Raw genomic sequence first — 8,096 nt, 5'->3', positions numbered from 1 at the left:
TCCATTCCAAGAGGGACTTAACATTTTTGATGCTAACGTTTTCTCCCATTTCCATACTGCTTCCACTGTTACGTAAAATATGGGATATTAAATGCTGTGGTATATGAAAATAACATCCAGATTCTTTTGTACTGAGGATAATCAGTATGTCCGATGGTACGTTGTACTGTGCCTGCTATCATTTCATTTTCTGGTTAAAGAGTTGGAAAGCAATCAGCTCAGACCAAGGGGCTGTGTGTTACCTTTATGGCCACACGAAACAGGAGTTCCTAATTGATCTTTATAGCGCATTCCTGCTTGGAAGCGTCTATGATTTCGCATAACTCCTGTTATTTCATTGACCCTTTTGAAAGTTATCCCCATGATCCATTACTGGGACCAAGAAAAAATGAACTCCACCCTCTGTGTTCACCAGCAGACACGATGACTGCAGCAGGCCTCTGTGAGATTCATGGAATGTCTGTTCTAGACTTAGGCTTCCAATCGAGCTGTCCAGGCATCTCACTGGCATTTGTACGTTACCACTCACCTTGCATGTCCTTACCCAATGTAACGATTTCCACATCAGTCCAGGATTGAAAGGAAGAGCTTTTCCCCAGGGATGGGCAGCCTACAGCTCTGTGACATATTAATCAATGATGTTTATCCATAACCTTGTGTTGGGGGGAGCGGGGCAGGGCAGGATGGGGTGAGATCAGATTGTGAGAAAAGGACATTTTGATACAAGGAAAGTAAAAAGTAAAGACCTCTAAATAGTTGCTGTGTTTTGGGAAGGCACCCAAATAAGATTTTTAAGGGAGGAGGTACTGGGTGTTTTGGGTCTTGTTTTGTTTTTAATTCAGTAGTGTAGTGAATAACAAACTAATTGGAAGAAAGTATATATAAACTTAGCACCACTTTTAAATGCCAACAGTAACTTGGAGGTGAATTTCCTGTGTGGTGCCAACATTTAATGTCTTTCTAACCTTATATGTTTTAAATGATGAGAAAATGATAGCAAAAATGCAAACATATGTCCTTGTCCCTTTCTGATTTTTTTAAAAATTTTATTTAAGTCCAATGCAGGGCTCAAACCCACAATCCTGAGTTCAAGACCCAGCTGAGATCAAGAGTTGGAGGCTTAACCAACTGAGCCACCTAGGCACCCCTGTCGCCTTCTGATTCTAGAATACATTTCTCAAGTTTTGGCCATAGGTGTCCATACCGAGGGGTTGGATAAATACCAGTACAAGACTTTCTTATTGCAGCAAAATGTACATAACATAAAATTTACCATTTTAATCATCTTTAAATGTACGGTTCAGTGACATTAAAGACATTCACACTGTTGTGTTACCAACACCACCATCCATCCTCAGAATGTTTTTTATCTTCAAGACGGACTTTTTTGATGGGGGCAAGTTTAATTCCCCCCGCCTGGTACTTGGACTTCTTTTACTTCTCACATTCTTTATATCACGGCCTTCTCATCTCAGTGCTTCCTCCAGGCTTACACGCAGAAGTCCAGTGTGAGGGGGGTTTAGGTGACCGAATGGATGGGGCAGATCCTCTTTTACTTCATCTCCAAAGTAAAGAAATAATTACAGGTGGCTTCTGGTTTCGGCCTCGGGACACTATCATTTAAAAGGTCCCCAAGAAACTGTATTAATTCAGGGCCACCCTGGTGACTTGCATTTCTTGGATGTGGGCTTTCACAGTCTTGAACCAAAGTCATTTCCACCCAGAGGGGAAGCCGCAGGGCCTTCTCTAGGGTATGGGAGACTCCAGACCAAGCCAGTGTAGGATCTGCCCGGCCTCCGGGAGAGAAGAGCAGTTCGATTCAAGGGGCATTCACGTTAATTTTCCGAGGATTTCCCTGCAAGTGAATTTTGTATGAAAATAATTATTGTTCTATATCGGATGATTTTCTCATATTTTAGTGAGATCAAAGAAGACCCTTTTAGTTCTGTCCAAGCTAATCTTGGGGAGGAAAAAAAATCTAACTTCTGAGTACTCTGGAAATGTTGGGAATTCCACATTAAAGAAGGTATATTTTTGAACTGATAACTAAGTTGATATGTGAAAACCTATACAAATATAAGTATAGAAATGACTAATTCAGAATTGGTGTCAGCAGTTTCCTCAGATGGTGTGATTGTTTTCATAAGAATGTGCCTCACACTGCTTAAGCCTAGTTACTGTGTAAAACAAAAAATAACAATCTACATTTTCATAGATCTAAAATTTTAAGTCTGTTGGGTTTCTTGTCATTAAGTTGACTACTGTTTCATTACCTAAATGTTGACTGTATTTAGGTACACTTTTCTCTATAGACATTCAGTTTCCTTCAAATCCTATTTTCTTCACAAGAATTATTTCACAGTCAGACACAAAATTAAGTGGGTCCAAATTGTGTAATCACCTTTGTGTTATTTGTGCAAAATAGTTGGGTCTTCCCTTAATTCACTTTGGTTTTAATCCCATCCTATCCTGTAGGCTGAGGAAATGAAAGCTTATCCGGATTACGTGTACATTTAACATCAACGTGGTTTGTAAGTAATGGAAAGCCGCTCGCTCCCGTACCCGACCGACAGCCCCTGGACCCAAGTCCCTGCGGAACAGCCAGAGCTGTGTGCCATGTGTCTGCACTGGCAGGTCAGAGACTGTGTGCGGAATCGAGAGCTCCGTTGGAGCGAGGTTGGTGCCAAGCTAGCTCGGGTGGGTGAGCCACACATGGGATTTCAAGTTTCATCCCGGCTGGTGTCTCTGGAGAAATACTGTTCTCTGTTTAAAAACCAGCTTTCTCGGGGGTTCTCAGGGGTGGTGAGGGGGGCGCCTGGCTGGCTCAGTCGGTAGAGCATGCGACTATCTCAGGGTCGTGAATTCAAAGCCCCATGTTGGGCATAGAGATTACCTTAAAAAATAAATAAATAAATACCCAACTTTCCATGTATAATTCATCTATTGGTCCTCACAGTCAATGTCATCGGGGCGTGGGTTTAAGTCATTTTGCTTCCGTCAGGGTCACTTATTTGTGATGATTCTTGGCAAGCTTAAGCCAAGAGGAGTTCCTAAAATTAAAAAAGAAGAAAGAAAGAAGAAAGAAAGAGAAAAGAAAGAAAGAAAGAAAGAAAGAAAGAAAGAGAGAAAGAAAGAGAGAAAGAAGCTTGCTTTAAGTACTTCCAGTTCGGTCTAGACGGGCTGTAGAACCCATCTGCACAGGCGGCCTATTTAAACCAGGAATGTGTTCCGAGAAGCATTCCTAAGTACAGAAATATTTTTCCCACTGAAATAACTTATTTGTAAATAAAGTTTTTTTTTGTTTTTTTTTTTGTTTTTTTTGCTCCTAACTTATAAAGCCTCACATGGAATATTTAGATGGAACCAAATAGAGGTCGGTGGTTAAAACTAGGTGCTAGCGAAGCATTTTACGGTTTTGCTCACCCTCAAGTTTAAAAAGGTGGAATGTGGGTCAAATCGGCAATGCTAAAATGCTTCGTGGACACCGTACAGCTTTACTCCAGTGCACCTTACCGACGATCAACAAATTTATCAGGACAAACACAAAAGCCTGAGACTTTCCTGGCCCCATTTCTTGTTATCACTGCCATCCCCAAGGACAAAATCTGGGAAACAGCTTGGGAACTGCTTTGCGCACCCGTCAGCATGTGCGTGAATTCTCTTTGGGTGCTGGCTTCTCTGCTGTACTGAGCATCGTGGAAAGGGCCGCAGGGCCAGGTGAAGAGAAGCAGCTGATGTAAATGGACTGACAGCTGGAGCAAAGACCTGAAAAGTTGCTTGAATGTTCTGGAACTTTCAGTGTGTGATTCCAAGTAGACATATTCATGACTCTCTTAAATAAAAAAGGAGCAGAAATGAGCTGATGAATGGTGAAAATGATGCTTGTCATAAAATATTTGTATCCTTGTAGGTAAATGGGAGAGATAAATATATCTCTCTTATCAAAAGTGATCTTTGGCTATCATTTAACATTCTAGATAGGTTAAAAGAAAAACTCAGCCCTGGTGGATGTGTGATCTACGTTTAATGCACTAGCCAGCAGTAGGTAAATGAGAAATTAATGTTTCCACTTGGTTTATATTTCACAAGGTAATAATGGAACACTTGTGTCTGCTCACGAGACCCGTTATATTTAGTAGTTGCATTTTCGGCTGTCCCTCCTGTAGGTCTTTACAAGTGCGGGTGACTGTAAAGTTACTCTATGAACTGTACAAGAAAAGGAAACACTGCACAATTCTCTTTTTAGAGCAGGAGGGAAAGTGGCTTTTTCCCTTTGAAAATGGTGGCAGAGCAGTGCTTTTAAAACTATTTATGGTGAGGGACAAGTTTTTAAATTTTCCAATGCTTTGCAGACTGGCACTGTTGTAAAAATACCATAAAAATGTTACACCGAGATCAAGTTGCTATAAAAGTTTCTAAATGCTTCCTCTCCGTTTCTGCATGTGTTACTGCAGACTTGCAGCAAAGGGTTCACGGTATAACACTGGTCTAGAGAGCACACTTTAAGAGCACTAAACCAGGAGTCTCAGGCAGGAACCAATAGATTCTGATGCTATTTATCTAGGAGCTTGGGATTTTGCCTAGATTTTGAGCAGTGCATTTTTATTGTTGTTTTGTGGGTTTTTTGCTGTTCCCGGTGCAACCAAGCCGCTGTGTGGAGTTGTGCAGTGCGTGCCTTGCTCAGGGCACCTCACCGAGGTGGCGAATGGGGCTAGGATCGCCCCTCCAGGCTTTCATAGGTTTCTACAGACTCTTAGCAGAAAGTAGCAAGAACCTCATGTTGATTTCAGTTCTTGGTGCTAACAAAAGTCGTCATCGTCACACTTTATTTCGTTACTGGATTTCAAGCTCCTATGGGAAGGGACGTGGGTCTTGTGTCATTGTGAGGAGAACAGTGCTCATACAAATATCAGATGAATTCCAAATCACGAGTTGATGAGAGCCACGCACAGCTGTTACCACTTAAACAAGCAAGGACTCTAAGAGTGTGAGTATTTCCCCCTGAAATTTCTTTTTATTGATCCAGGACTTAAAGAGAGCTAGTTTTTAGACATCCTGGGGAGAGAAGCTTCCTGAAGTTAATGATACCCTGGCATACTCATCCAGTCAGTGTGACCTATGGAAAGTCCACAGTAGACATTAGAGGTCAAACCAAGTTTTGCAAACATTGTATCTCTAGTGAGGTTAAAAGTATCCAAGGTCACTGATTTCACCCAGAAACAGGTTTTTAAATAAATTATGTCTCATGAAAGAATGTTATGAAGTGGGGTCATAGACTTCTGAAAAGGAACAGAACCTTAAGACGTCCAGGGAACACACGTGCCACGTTCCATGCCCGTGGACGACGCCTGACCTCAGCCTGGACTCTGCTGAGCCTCCGTGCAGGTCCCAGGTTGGCGACAGTGAGGGAGGGTCAGGCTGGTGTGGCTACTGGGAAGCAAGAGCATGGGCAGCCTGAACCTGCCAGCCCATGGTGGGAACACTTGTGTGCATCTCAGATGTTTATCAGAGTCAGAAGCAGAAGCACACACCCAAAGTGCACACCTGAAGTCAGAAAAAATGAGGTGCTAGAAGCTTACTACCAACACAGAGGACAATACCTCTCGGTGGCAGGTGAAACAGGAGGGCGTGATTAAGTAACAGGGTTTTCCACCAGACTGCTAACCAGATACACCCATTATATCTTGGTTCCTGACGGTCTTCGCAGCTCCAAAAGACCGCCGTTCTCCTTGGCCTTTGCAGGACTCATGTATGGTGGGCCGAAGAGGGGCCATGGGCTAAATTTCTGCTGTAAGGAAGAGCTTTTGGACAAATCCATGAATTCCAATTCTTTGTGGCCTTTATTGTGAATGAGCAACGGTCAGGAGCTTGAGTTGCTATTTTATGATTAGTAGGAAATATTGCTGAGTCTAAGTCTTGTCAGGAATGCAAGAAACAGGAGTTCCGGACATACTTTGGTTCTGTTCCAGCAGTGTGGGCTGTGACGACAGAAGCTCACGGAAGTGAGTGTGACAGGGAGAATCCCACAGAGCAACAGGGAGGGATACAGCCAGTTCCCGGGAAGGAGCCTGGGACCTAGAGAGCCAAGAATTAAGGGTTTCAGCTGTGTCTCTCACGGAGCATATGAGAGATGGTCTCACCGCTCACGATCTCACTGCCTCAGTGCACACATGTTTTCTCTCTTCCTCCCCGCCCTCCTCGGTCTCTCTCCACCTAGGTCTCCCAGTCTTCCCCTCCTGGCGCACAAGGCTGCTCCTTCCGGCGAAGGAAACCGCGTAGGAGTTCATCAGTGTACACTCCCGTCGAGTAGCATTTGAGTGGCTCAGCCCACGCCGGGCCCCTGAACCACATGCCCCACTCTAGCCAATCACCCGTGGCCGGCGCGTGAGGCCAGAGCGTCGGCAGCGCGGATGCAGAATTTCTGGGAAGCGGGCGTGAGCACGGCGTGCCTTGACCCCTGTCTATGACGTGTGGAGAGTGTTACAGCTCAGGTGCCCACCTGAGTGACCTTCAGCGACCGAGGAAGAATCTGAGATCACCGTATAATTAAGGTTAGTAACCTTACCGGTGAGCATCCTCACCGATAAAAATGTTAGTGAGTTCACTGAAGACGAGCCAAGACAACTGCCGGTGGCACCGATGCCACAGCGTGAGCCTCACACAAGGTTGCGCGCCTGAAGTCGTGTTCTCAGGGGTCGGGGTGGAAGATCAAAAGAAGAAAAATCGCAGGTGCCCAGAGCAATTACCTGCCTGCGCAGGTGCGTTGCTGTTGATCTGTTTAAATAGCTGAGAAGATACACACGTGGTATTTTGAAATTGCAGACCAGGGGCGTTGGGCCTCTGACTCTTGATTTTGGCTCAGGTCATGATCTTGGGTCCTCAGAACAAGCCCTGGGTGGGGCTCTGTGCTCAGTGCAGAGTCCACTTGAGATTCTCTCCCTCTCCCTCTGCCCCCGCCCCCCGCATGCTCTTCCTCCAAAATAAATAAATAAATAAATCTTAAAATGCAGACCGAAGTCCTGAGAGCTTTCCTGCAGTATTTTGACACGAAGTGGATTACAAGTCCTCTAAACCTTCCCTGGGTACATTTTCAGCAACCCTTTTAGTCTGCAGTGGGTTAGGTCTGTAAGGCATTCCGGCTCAGTACTTCAACTTCATGTTGCAAAGGTTAGATTTGGCATTGTCTACTTCCTCCAGGTTCCATGACGACTTCCTTAATTTGTTGTTCTCTTTGCGCCACGGGTAGTAAATTTCCATGGGAGCGGAAGGTGGCTCCCCCACTCTTAGGTGTAAGCATGAAGGTCAGATCTGATTGTCTGGAATCTCAGGCACAGAATTCCCAATAGCTCTATCAAAAGTTAGTTTTATGTTTACTGTAATGAATATTGTTTTCCCTATGCCTATTATGACTTCTACAGGATATTATGTTTGTTAAGACACAGCCTGGAGCCAGGAAACAGAGGACCCAGACCCTTAGAAGCGTAAATCTGGTGATGGTTCTCATTGGTCAGATTGTGTTTGTGGTTTTCTAGCCATTAAGTAAATAAAAACAGTGGGAAATCTTCGGAGGACCTCATGGTGGATATCAGAAAAGATAGTTTGGTATTGTAGATGGGTAATCCACTAAATTTATTTCTGGACCAATATGTATTGGAGACATTAAACTTATCTGCATCTCAAAGGTTAACAATACAGCTAAACTAAGCCAAGGGCAGTTTTGGCTTAAAAAAAGCATGTGCTTCTGCAAGCACATATACTAAAATTGGAACAATACAGAGAAGATTAGTGTGACCCCTGCATGCGGATGACATGCAAATTCCTGAAATGTTCCATATTTTTATATAGTCAATACTATTGTCATAATGTTGTATGGTGACTGATGGTAACTATACTTATTGTAGTGAACATTGGGTAATGTATGGAATTGTTGAATCACTATGTTGTACACCTGAAACTAATATGACATTGTATGTCAACTATACTTCAATAATAAAAACTATAATAAATACAGAGAAGAGGAAATATTTCTTGCAAGTTAATGATCATCAAGACCTAAAGAAATGTGTAAATATGCTGCACGATGTAATGAAAATCAC

General features: G+C 43.5%; 1 long non-coding RNA gene and 1 other non-coding gene across 3 annotated transcripts in view; one reads left to right on the top strand and one right to left on the bottom strand.

Moving 5' to 3' along the window:
- Positions 1-101: 101 nt before the first annotated feature.
- LOC103662232 overlaps positions 102-8,096 on the bottom strand; it is a 37,379-nt gene continuing 29,384 nt past the window's right edge. For both annotated transcript variants that reach the window (XR_005834883.1, XR_568381.2), the window contains exon 4: positions 102-1,855. This is a non-coding gene — a long non-coding RNA (uncharacterized LOC103662232). The remainder of the gene's footprint in view (positions 1,856-8,096) is intronic.
- Positions 7,736-7,839, top strand: LOC121102789. Its single transcript, XR_005834912.1, has one exon. It is a non-coding gene; the product is annotated as a U6 spliceosomal RNA (small nuclear RNA).

The sequence above is a fragment of the Ursus maritimus genome, unplaced genomic scaffold (genome assembly GCF_017311325.1).
Source record: "Ursus maritimus isolate PB19 unplaced genomic scaffold, ASM1731132v1 scaffold_15, whole genome shotgun sequence".
NCBI lineage: Eukaryota > Metazoa > Chordata > Mammalia > Carnivora > Ursidae > Ursus > Ursus maritimus.
This window is presented reverse-complemented; position numbering and strand designations above follow the sequence as displayed.